Here is an 11,749-nt window from a genome sequence, read left to right on the forward strand (position 1 = left end):
AATTGGAGTGTTTTGTGCATGATTGTTTGACAATTTCTTCTCATGAAGAATATCTAAATCATTTAAATCGTAACCTACTTCTAAAAAATCACCAATTTCATCATGAGAGAAAATTTGAGGGTTTGGAGACACACCTATATTGAATGCATGATTAGAATGTGCACCTGAATTTTCTTGTATTGGGTTCTCTTCTTTAACCTCTTCATCCATCGTGGTATCCTCAATGTCTTTCTCCTTTAAAACATTGTTCAAGTCTCTAATTCTCTGTCTTCTCTCTCATTAACGTTGTGCTTCATTCTCTTTATTTTCTGCAATCTCCTCATCTGTCAGAACTTTTTCTTTCTTCTTTCTTTGTTGTTTTGATCCCATGTTTGCACCAATTTTGAATTTGAATCAGTAGCTTGCAAATTGTATAAGAGGACAAGAAAATAGAATAAGCATGATAGAATTCATTGTTGCAGATCGAAACTATTATTCAATCATTTCAATCATTGAAATTCGGTCTGTGGGGCAGCTTTTGGGGCCCAATGGGTACATTAGAAATGGGTACCCGATTGCTTGAAAATTGGGCACCCGATTCTTTAAAAATTGGGGACCCATTTATAAATCGAGTACCCGATTTTAAAAAGAATAAGGTACCCGATTTTAAAACAGTCAGGTACAACAGTTTAAAGCAATCGGGCACTCGATTTTTGAATTACAAATCGGGTGCCCAATTCTTGAGACATGAGCAGGAATTTGGTATGGCTCCCGACTTTTGCATGGAGTTTTGCCTTGGGGAAAGGAATGGCATAGGATTGGTCCCACCAAGCCATGCCTTTATGATCCTTTTTTTTCTTAAGGCATTTAATCGACAATTTCTGGTATTGTCGTAATTTTTTTATAGTCATTCCCATTGAATTTTTTGACGAGACAAAAACCCATTATAGGTCTTACTATTCTGATTATAAAAATGTAAATTTTATAGTGTTATTAGTTAATTTTCTATTTTTCCATTATTTATTAATCAAAACTATCTCCTAAACGTTGAAAAGTGACATTCACTAAAACTTTAATAACTTTTTTATTTTATAATTTTTCTTAAATTAATTTATATGTCATCAATCTACATACAATTCTTTTGATGTTAAAAAAAAAATTTGAAAAAAGTGAGATTTTGATCAAATTATGTGGTCCGTACACAAGAGGTTTTAAAATTTACCTTTATAGCCAATTAATAATTAATAATAAAAAAATTATTCAATAAAAAATTAAGGAAAAATATTTTCATCAATCTTAGGTGTATTAGGTAACTCCCTTTAAAAGGATTTGCGAAAATTCATTTATTTGTGTTAAATTATGGTGTCTGTGCACAAGCGTGGTATGGTCCTGAAACAGGCATTTTGAAAAAGTGGTTTTTAAAGATCCATACCAAAAAAATAATCTATCATATGGGTACACAAATAAATTACATATTCAAAGACTAGATTTTGAACACTAAAAATTTTATTTCTGGAGTTTTTTTATATTCAATCTCTAAATACCTCAAATTTTGACATCAATTGACAAAAAATTTCAAAAACAAGAAAAACACTTCCACTTTTTGGCCAAAAGTGAGACCCAACTTCTTGCACTAACCCATTCATTTAATCCCAAAGTCAATAGCATATGAATAATTAGGATATAGAATAAGAAAACCAAGATAATTCATGTAAATCCTCTTTTATATTCATCCTTGGAAAGACCAAATACATAAACTAGTAAAACTAAATGAATCTCTAGATAATTCACATGATCTAGCATCAATTTCCATTATTTGAGAATAACAATACATGAAATGAACTAAAAATCTGCACAAAAGTGGATGTGTGGCATTTACTATTAGAGCTCTACTCAATTAGACATGAAGCAAAACCAACAACACCCATGGTTTCATAGTAGAACACTGGAACCCTGCTGGTTTCCCCAGAGAAAACTGCCAACCCCCTTACAAAAGAGAAGAAGAAATAAAGATATAGAGAAGAGTGAATTCCCAGATTTACTATGCAACTGACATGTGTCCACTCAGAATTCTTTCCCAAGAAGTTAAAAAGTCTCTCTCTACTTTCTCTCTATAACTGTATATCAAATCCTTGATCATTTTGGCCTCAAAAAGAAAGAAATATATGAAGTACTTGATTGAAAATCATAACTAATTTTGATGACTAATTTGAACTTAAGGTAAAAGTGAAAAATCAGCTAAATGGCCTCTAGAATGCAATATAATCTTTTCAAACTTGTTTTTTCCACATTTAGGCTTCAATAAGTCTTCATATCTGTCTTCTAACCAATTTGGATGCTTTGTGATGAAATTTACCCATTTTGCTGAGAAGGCCCCAAAAATAACAAATCTTCTTAAAACTCAAATTGGTGAATAGCTGCAAAAGAACTAACTCCATATTTGGATAGTTCATATTCTCTCAGTTCCGAGGGTATATTGGAGATCCTATTTTGGTAAAACAATGCCCCTATTATGCCCCTCTGAAGTTCAGGCTTCCACTTATATGTTTTAAGATTGCATTTTAAATATTCAATCTTTTCAAAGGTTTGAACTATGTAATATTTCAAATCAGATTTTAAACTTGTCTTGCATTTAATTCTGAGGAAATATATTAAAAATTTAATCTTTCGAAAATTCCCCTCACAGATTCCATCTGGTTCTAACCTAGTTTGACAACCCTCGTGACACATGTCAAGTTCTAATTGGTTCATTCCTATGCTTGGTCATCCATCCCTACCACCTAGATGCCACATGTCAGCAATTCATTAGGACGCCTCCTGCACAGCGGGTGCCACACCATCATGCCACCTCAAGGGTCGCCTATGTCACTATGTTAAACAGTGTGCAACTTACTTGGTTCATCAATCTATCATCACATGTTGCCACTTGTCAATTTTTGATTCATCGTTAGATCTGCAGGTGGGACCCATGTTCTAATTTTCCTTTGCTAGATTTCTAAGCTTTTTGGGTTGGATTTGAGATATTCTGGTAGGTTGCCATGTCGCATGCCAAAAAATCTCACCATTTTCCAATGGTGACATAGCGACCACCGAAAATCTCCACTTTTCTAATGACTTTCTAGGTGATGCAACTTTTTTGGCACTCTGTTTTGCATGCTCATTTAAAAGTTCTCATTGGCACCTCCATCTTGCTCATTTAAAAGTTCTCATTGGCACCTCCATCTGTCAATGGCTAAGTCGAGCCCACCATGTAGGCTATGGCTTGCAAAAGCTTGCTATCTTGAAAACACTTTATCATTGTGTGCAAATGTATTTAAACATTAAAAAATTTCCCATATAATCAATGTGGGATATATTTCCTTCATTGATTTACCTCTGTTCATATGGCTTTTTGAAAGCAAACACGTTCCTTTCCTTGCATGCGAGTTTTCCTGTTGATCATAAGCAAATGTTCCTTCCGCATAACATCTAAACTGTGAAGCTTCCATATGCATATGAACTTTTTCCTTCTGAAGTTGTGAAATAAAACTCATTGCTTCCTTTGTTGCAGATGCCGCAACATTTCTCTCTTCAAATGGTGTCTACTTCCTCCATTTTCATGCACGGTGGGTCTCCCTTTTTCACGTTGGGCTCCTCACTTGCTGTTCAGCATGGAGTCCATTCCTCTTTGACTATGGTTTGTCATTTGGCACTGCCTTCTTCTTCCAATGTCTATCCCTTTAACGTGGGATGCTTCCTTCAAATGCTATGTACTTCTTCTGACTACCGCCTTCTCCTTTTTATGCGTGGGGTATTATCATGGCATCTTTACATGTTGCTTACTCTCCTTGATCCTGTGACTTTCACATGTCATGGGCACATTTTTTCCATTGAAGAATAACATTCTCCATTGAATTATTTCAGATTTTCCCCTTGTAGTTTTAATATCTTTCTTGTAACCTGCAACTTATCTCTTTACGTGGGCTCTGCTGTGCATTGAAAGATCTCAAAAAAATCATGCTTCTAGTCTTGTGTGTAGTGGCCTTTATTCATCTAGCATGGGGATCTCCTTTTCTTCATGTCGTGCCCTGTCATTTTCATCTTGCGTGTAATGTACCTTGCCTTCAACTCTTCTTTATTCCAAATCACTCCTCCTTCTTTTGCATTGAAGAGTTTGCCTAGGCTCCCCTATGGCTTTTTTTTTCACCTCTTGGCGTGGACTGCCAGATCTACTACTAGTCACTCTTGGGGCCCTTTTTTGTGTGACTTGCCTACATGGGGATTTCCCTTGTAAAAAGTGGCTTTTTAGCATGTTCTGCCTTGTTCCTGCCGCAAGTGCTCACCCTCTTTGACTATGACTTCTTAGTTTCGATTCTCCAACATGTAGCTCCCCTTCTTCTTATGAAACTCTTTTGAATACCCTTTTCACATCCATATACTCACACATTATCAATTTGTTTTGACTTCTTTCACTGATGTTGCCTTTCACCTTCATTTGGCATTCAAGCATTGGATAGATAAAAAACCCACCAATAAAAGTGAAGGATGAGTAAACAAATGAGGAAATAATAAACAAGACCTCCTCCTTTTTATTTCTTAATATCTATGCAATTAACAACTTCATAATTGGTGTTCTAGACAATCCAGAAAGGGAAATACACAAGGCAAAGCATAAGACAAGATATGGCAAAAAAGGACACAACAAATGCTAGGTATCAAGGTAGAGCCAGTGTATTTGAGCATCTTGGCTACTAAAAAAGGACATCAGATGCATCATGAATCGACTTAACAACAAAGCCAAATCTTGAAAACCTTAGCAAATATGATGCTAAAATGAGAATCAAATTTGCTACATGATAAGATATGCTTAGTCCAAAGTCTGATCGTCTTATCTCCCAAAAAACTAAAGCAACAATACTATACACATAGAAACTTGCCATGTATATATAAGGAGCTTTAACTTTGTCTTTACTTATTGATCATTTCAAACCCCATAGCATCTTATCGATATGATGGAGATAGTCGAGCCTCAAAGTAAGTCTAGCTAATTCTTTTTGTATTTTCATACAACTGAATTGGAAAATTGATCAATTAAACATTTGATATAGATCCAAATCAGAAACCATCATTGAACTGCCAATTAAAACTCATTGTACCACTTTATTTCAACTTGTGAATTTTATTTCGAGAGGTCCTTTGACCAGCTTTAAAAAACTAATCCAAAACTCTGACTGGCACTAGTACATTTGACCCCATTTTTAGACCAAATTTTTTGACCATCTATTCAAATGGGGTCAAATTGGTCAGAATAAGCAAGGAAAAATGTCATTAAAAAAAAATCCATGCCTGTGTTGGTCAAAATTTAGACCAACATGGGCTTCATTATGTTAAAATGAAAATTTTTCTATTTCGCGCCCTACTTCATTGTTATGACAGAAAGACTTGTATGCTTATTTCTGCTTCCATGGCGCAGACTAAAATGGTCTCCGTGAACAAAATCTACACCCTCCCTGTATGGATCATATAGGATATTGAAGAAAATGGGCATTGAAGGGAAAAGAAAGTTCTTTATATGCTTATTTATGCTTATTCCTACTTCCATGACACCGACTGAAAGGGTATCCGTGAACAAAATCTGCACCCTCCCTATATGGATCGTACAGGGTATTGAAGAAAAATGACGTTGAAGGGCAAGGAAAGTTCTTTATGTGCTACTCCAGCGCATTGATTTCCTTCCTAGACATATCTTTAGCAACCTATAGCACAAAGGGGATTGAAACAACATCATTGAATCAAGAATAAATAAAAATGCAAGGGAATGGCATAAATAACACTGTGAATGCTCCTGTACTTTTTCATTATCTTAAGTCCTCCATTTTGGAAGTTCTATGTCTCTTAAATATTTTGTCCTATGTAACTTTTAACCTGTGTGCCTTCTACATTTGCTATATAAGCTTTCATTGTTATAGTCTTTTATTAGATACTATGATCTTTATGTTTATTATTGTGAACTTCATTCAGTCATGTTACACTCTTACCTTCGAGTAACCCATTGTTCTTTTCATTTCATGAACTCTATCTAGTCATGGTTCACATTTTTTATTGCACATGGATAGCAAACTATCATTGATTTTCTATTTCATCATTATTAGGAAGACTAGGTTGTGTAGCCAATAATGATTGGGTTTTTTTTGCAGGGTGCAATTCAGTCTAATGATTCTAATGTTCAAGAGAAGCTTCTTGGATACCCATTGGATGATTCTAAAATATTGGAGCTTGTTACTGGATAAATTCATGGAGTAGGTACAAACATTTTTCTTTTTCTTTTTTGGCATTTCTTAGCTCATGCTTTTGACTACTTGTTATGGAACTTTAGTTAATGCAACACAAATCCTAATACATGTTATAACTATCAGAAGAATTATATATCTAGTGGATTATTACTATGCATCTCATATACTATTTAGTATTACATTAAAAGAATTCATATTCTTTTAGGTTGTTCAAGATTTTTTTGTTTAGTTATATTTTAAAATGGAAATTTTTAGTTCTTTTAATATATTTTTTAAATATGAAATAGTCATTTCCTATATCTTGTACTAAACTTTTACCTTATCCCAAATTGTGCCCCAATTTCCAAAAGAGAGAGCTTTTCATACCCAATCCCCTAGGTTCTCTACTAATTGAATGAAAGATACTTCTACCCTTCAAACAATTGAATTAAACCCTTTGATTTCTCAATAAGAGTGGCTCCCTATTGAGGCGTATCTATTTCAAAGAGTAGTTGGGATTGCTAAGTAGCTATAAGCTGTTATTGAATGGTGTGTTGGATACCACTGAATCTTCTTTTGTCTGTACAAAGTTTTTTGTGTTTCACAGGTGTTCTAACTGTTATCCATTAGGATAATGATTAACCATAGCCACCATTCCATCATTTTAACTAAGTAAATTGATTAACTTGGCCCTAGCTTTATGTTTTGTACCCATCATCCATAGTGCAACAACTAGAAACTTGCTAAAATATATTATTTTGGCACAAAAGGAAACTTGGTTTGAAACTTTGATGTATACCCATGCACTGTTCCAAAGATCTTATTTTAGTACAAGAACAAGGAATGTTAGCATAAGTTGTGGAATCTGTGTCTACACATTTCAGTTTCATTTTATTGAATGTTTATAGATCCCTTCAACTAATCCATTTCATACATATCTTGTAATCATTGCATTCCATGAGAAGACATCATGTAAGTTCTTATATTGAAAATTGTAACTCTTCCCGCTATTAAGTCCATAGTGTTCAAAATACAATCTTTGTTGAAAACTTAGGTTCCTCTGGACTACATGGTTTTGTTATATCTAGATACACTCATCTACTTAAGCAAGTTAAATGAAATCCTCCTAGAGATAACAAGATAGCGACCGACCTTTTACTTTAGTTTCAAATAATTCCCACTGTGTATGATTTTAAGATGGCTCAGAGTTGCCAAAAGTGTTTAACTGTAATCTCTTGACTGGCACTTTATCCTTTTCATCATCATTTCTCCTCACTATATCTTCCACACTATCAACGTTTGCTCAAATATAACTTGTCTCTTCATCATTCAATTCAGCCATGCTAGTGCGATGATCTCTCCTAGTTCATACTCTTTGTTCTCTTTCTTCTCGATTTTGTTCTTGAACTTGTTGATTTATTGATTTTCTTCCACCTCATGTGTCTGAATTTTACCATCCTCTGATTGTGCCTCCAAATCAATAATCTTAATCTCTTAAACTTGATGTTCTTTGTCCTGCTGGAGGGGTGAATCCACCTCTTGCTCACCATCTAGATCTCTTACTAGTTGCTGACTCATATGCTACTAAAACTTGATTCTCCAATGTTTTCCTTAATTCCATAACTGCTGCTGGATGCCGTTGTTTCTTTTTTGTGGCTCCTAATTAATTGTTTCATTTCTTTCCATATCCTTGGTTTGGGAAGCCCTATTGCTGCCTCTCTCACTATTCTGACCCTTAAATCTAGTACTCATCCCCTTTGGTTGCCCAGATGTTTCCTCCTTAGGTTCAATTACATCCCCCATCAGTTTGTAAGTCTATAGAAGCCTCCTCACTTGTAGTTGAGCTGTCTGTTTCTGCAACCAAACTTCAAGGAATGTTCTAACTGTTACCATTACTGAATCCAAACTTACCTCACTTTTGTCTTTCCAATCAATGTTGGGAATACCATCCTTCTTTTCTATCTCATAATTAGGTTGGAGGTGTTGCCCATCACCTTCCACTTGGTTAGGAATCTAAATCCACTTGCTTATCTTTTTATCTCTATGTCATCTCTAGCATTAGGCCAATGATCCTCTATATGTTCCATGTGCCTGTACTATACTCCATATGCTCTCTTAATATGATGGTGGAGATCATAGTGCGCTCTCCCATGATATAATTTGAAAGATTAGAATTCAAATTCTTATGTTGTCTTTCCTACTTGAAGAGTTGGGCATACTTCACTTCCAAGGCTGAATGGAAACAAAACCCCTGGCCTATGCTTGTGTTTCTAAATCATGTCATACATCAACAACTACCTCACCAACTCCATTAGTATTGGTTCATTAGGTGGGAACCTAGGGTATTTCTTCAAACACACCACACTTCCTAGAATCTAAATGTAAGTGAATTTGGGAAATTGAATGCACCACGAACCATAATTGTTTACTAGATCCTCTGCTTCTTTTGACAGTCTTCATAGTGAGTTCCCTTGCAATAACCTCACCTTACACATGGTAAATACATCGTTAGCAATTTTGAAATCACCAATGTTGTGGAGGTGCAGTTGAGGGTAGCAGTCATAAACCACGAGTTCTCCTTTCTAGTTCCCTATTGCACCAAGATACTGCAAGCCATTAGGCATCCATGCCATCATGTAGATCGGGTAAGGGGTCATGTAGAATGCCCAGTGTGTGTTATAGTCCTCATTGCTCATTAATATTCTCACTGACTATAACTGCTCAATCAAACATCTCATTCCCACTATGTATCATCTCTATGTAGTAACACATCCAAGACTTGAAAAGTGCTGCCTATGGACTGCCTATTACTCTTTTTAGCATTAAAATGAGATTTCCTTCGTCTTCACTAAAATCAATCTTTGTTAACTTGGGGAGCTAGGAGCAAGTTCGTATAGGTCTTGCCAACCACTCCTTGTTGACAAGACTAATGTAATCATTGGATTTGTTTCATACCCTTTCATGGCCTTCATCTTTGTCTTACTAACATCTACCTTATGTTCTAGGATGTTGGAGGCTTCTCTTATGGCATCCACTATGAGTGGAGCTGCAACATTTACCTTCAGTTTGAGGACTTGTTTTGTGGTTGGAGTGTAGTTTTTTTCCATCTCTAAAACTAACTCTATCCACTAATGTATAGGAGGGAAGACCACTGCTTGTGTGCTGCTACTCATAATGATCATCTTGATCACCTTGGATTGGTCAACTCCATACATTCTATCCCTTATAAAATTTCATGTCAAATGGCCCAAGATTGGTGTCTCCAATTTTCTCCCATGTAAAGGTGAAGTTGGATTGATGTGTCATTTCTTGTGTATCAGCTTTCAATTGTGCTAACCTTCACGCCTCAATGCTTTCAACATTTCTAACTCCCTTTCCTATAGTTGTTTGCTCATTTCTTTCTTTCTCTCTTGTAGGTGGATCTTTCTTCTCCTTAGCTTTGGCTATGGATTTGGATTTGGATTTTGGGTTCTCACATCCTTTCTCCATGAATAATCCCGCCACAACAACCTCTAATCAGATTTCAACTCATTTTCATCAAACTTGGACTAAATTTTAAAGTTAATAGCTGCTGAAGTATCTAAAACTAGATCCTAGACATTTACATTAGATTTTTAAAATGTCTAAATGGCTTAAACACTTAGGAATGTAGTCATTTTCTAATACTAGGCCTCATGTCACCTTTATCAATTTGGTTTTAATTCACTCTTAGTGGAAATGGAAAAGAGGAATGAGATTTGGAAAATGAATTATGATATGGAATTATATAAATTTGGAAGTAATTGCAAACCACTATTAACAACAACAATAAAGTTTTTGGAGGTGAAGCTTCAAGACCTTGATTGATATTGATTGATTTAGAACTTGGCACTTATTGGTGATGATGGAAATTAAGCTTTGATTTGCTAGTAAGCACCCCAATTTGATTGTAAAAGCTTGAGACTAGAGTTTATTACTGGAAAATGCTTGGAATATGAGTCCTCTTGTTGCAATCAGACCCCAACACTAGTACATTTGACCCCATTTTTACACCAAAATTTTTGACCATCTATTAAAATGGGGTCAAATTGGTCGGAATAGGCAAGGAAAAATGTCTTTTTTTTTAAATTCATGCCCGCATTGGTCAAAATTTTGACCAACACAGGCTTGTTATGTTAAAATCAAAGAAGTTTTATTTCATGCGGGTTGATTTGCATGAGTTGTGAGTGGAACTGTAGCTGGTCCATTTGGAGGACGAGCTCATGGGCTACAGAGGGTGAGAAGTCCTTCAGTTGGAGTGGTGAAAGAAGGGTAACATTCATTTCCCAACCATACGCTATAAAGAAACATGGACATGGATGGGCTGGCAAGAAAATTGGGCCTTGCAGAAGACAACAAGGTTATCAGGAAAGCCAAGGAGCTGAGACCTAATGTGCATTTTAATTCTTCCGCTTTTGGTGTGGTATGTTTATCTAAGAAATGCATCAAATTTAGTGCAATTTTTATCATCTAGAATGCAATTTATTGGGAATATTCATCATTGAGTCCTTTTTTAACCCCTTTTCATCTACAGGGTGAGGTTTGCAAATCGGTTCTCTGCTTTGAACTCATTGCTACAAAGTAATTTTTCTTGAACCTTATTTAGATGGGTTCATCTAATTTTACATTGAAAAGGATTGGGTCATTTCTCAAATTTATAGCATAATCCTTACAACAAAGATCATGCCACATGCCAATAGTGAGATAATATAACAATGGGTCGAATCTTATTGATATCATCTATCCTTTCCATTACACTACATTCCTTAGGATTGGATCTATGTTTCCCAGGAAGAAATAATTTAACAAGAGGATAAATTATTCCTTGAACATTAGATGATTCCCATTGCTTACCCTTCATGGATTTCCAATTCTCATTCTTTAAGATTTTATTAGAAAAATTGCAACAATGACATTTAATTTGCAATGATTGAATTCATTGTTTGTACATATTACAAGTTCCCTTTGACAGACAGAAGGCCATTAGGCTAAGTGGCATGTTTGAGAAGGCATATACCAGATCCTTGAATGCAATGCAAAATGCACTTGGAGTTAGGCAGGTTAATTATCTAAATCAAATCAGTTGCAATTCTTTGTCTATTTTCTCTTTTGACATTAATGGATTATATTAAAAAATGATGGCAAGTTTACACTTTTAATTTTCCTTGCAGGCCAAAGCTAGACATCCGAGAACTTGGAATCCAGTTTGGATGTCTTAGATTGATTGGGTCCGCCCAAAGAGTCTTGTCTTTGTAAGTTCGATTTTCCTTGACTCAGTTTTTAGCTCTCAAATGGTCCGTTTACTTAAACTTCAAACCTTTTGCAACTTACTGGTCAAATATTTATATAGTGCTCTATGGAACTTGAGAAACTAGGTTTCCTTAGTTCAGATTTTAGGACCTAAATGGTTTGTTTTCTTGGATTTCCAATCTTTTGAAATTTATGGCTCAAAGGCTTATAGTATACTCTGTGGTTGGGGAAATTATTAGGGTGGGTATAAT

General features: G+C 35.3%; 2 pseudogenes; one reads left to right on the forward strand and one right to left on the reverse strand.

Moving 5' to 3' along the window:
* Nucleotides 1-4,357: 4,357 nt before the first annotated feature.
* Nucleotides 4,358-4,916, reverse strand: LOC149545198 (ceramide synthase 1 LOH3 pseudogene; annotated as a pseudogene).
* Nucleotides 4,917-10,557: 5,641 nt separating this feature from the next.
* The window catches only part of LOC149545199 (origin of replication complex subunit 6-like), a 4,907-nt pseudogene continuing 3,715 nt past the window's right edge, over nt 10,558-11,749 (forward strand).

Source organism: Cupressus sempervirens, chromosome 7 (assembly GCF_028749045.1).
Source record: "Cupressus sempervirens isolate cs-2001-9-10 chromosome 7, ASM2874904v1, whole genome shotgun sequence".
Lineage (NCBI taxonomy): Eukaryota > Viridiplantae > Streptophyta > Pinopsida > Cupressales > Cupressaceae > Cupressus > Cupressus sempervirens.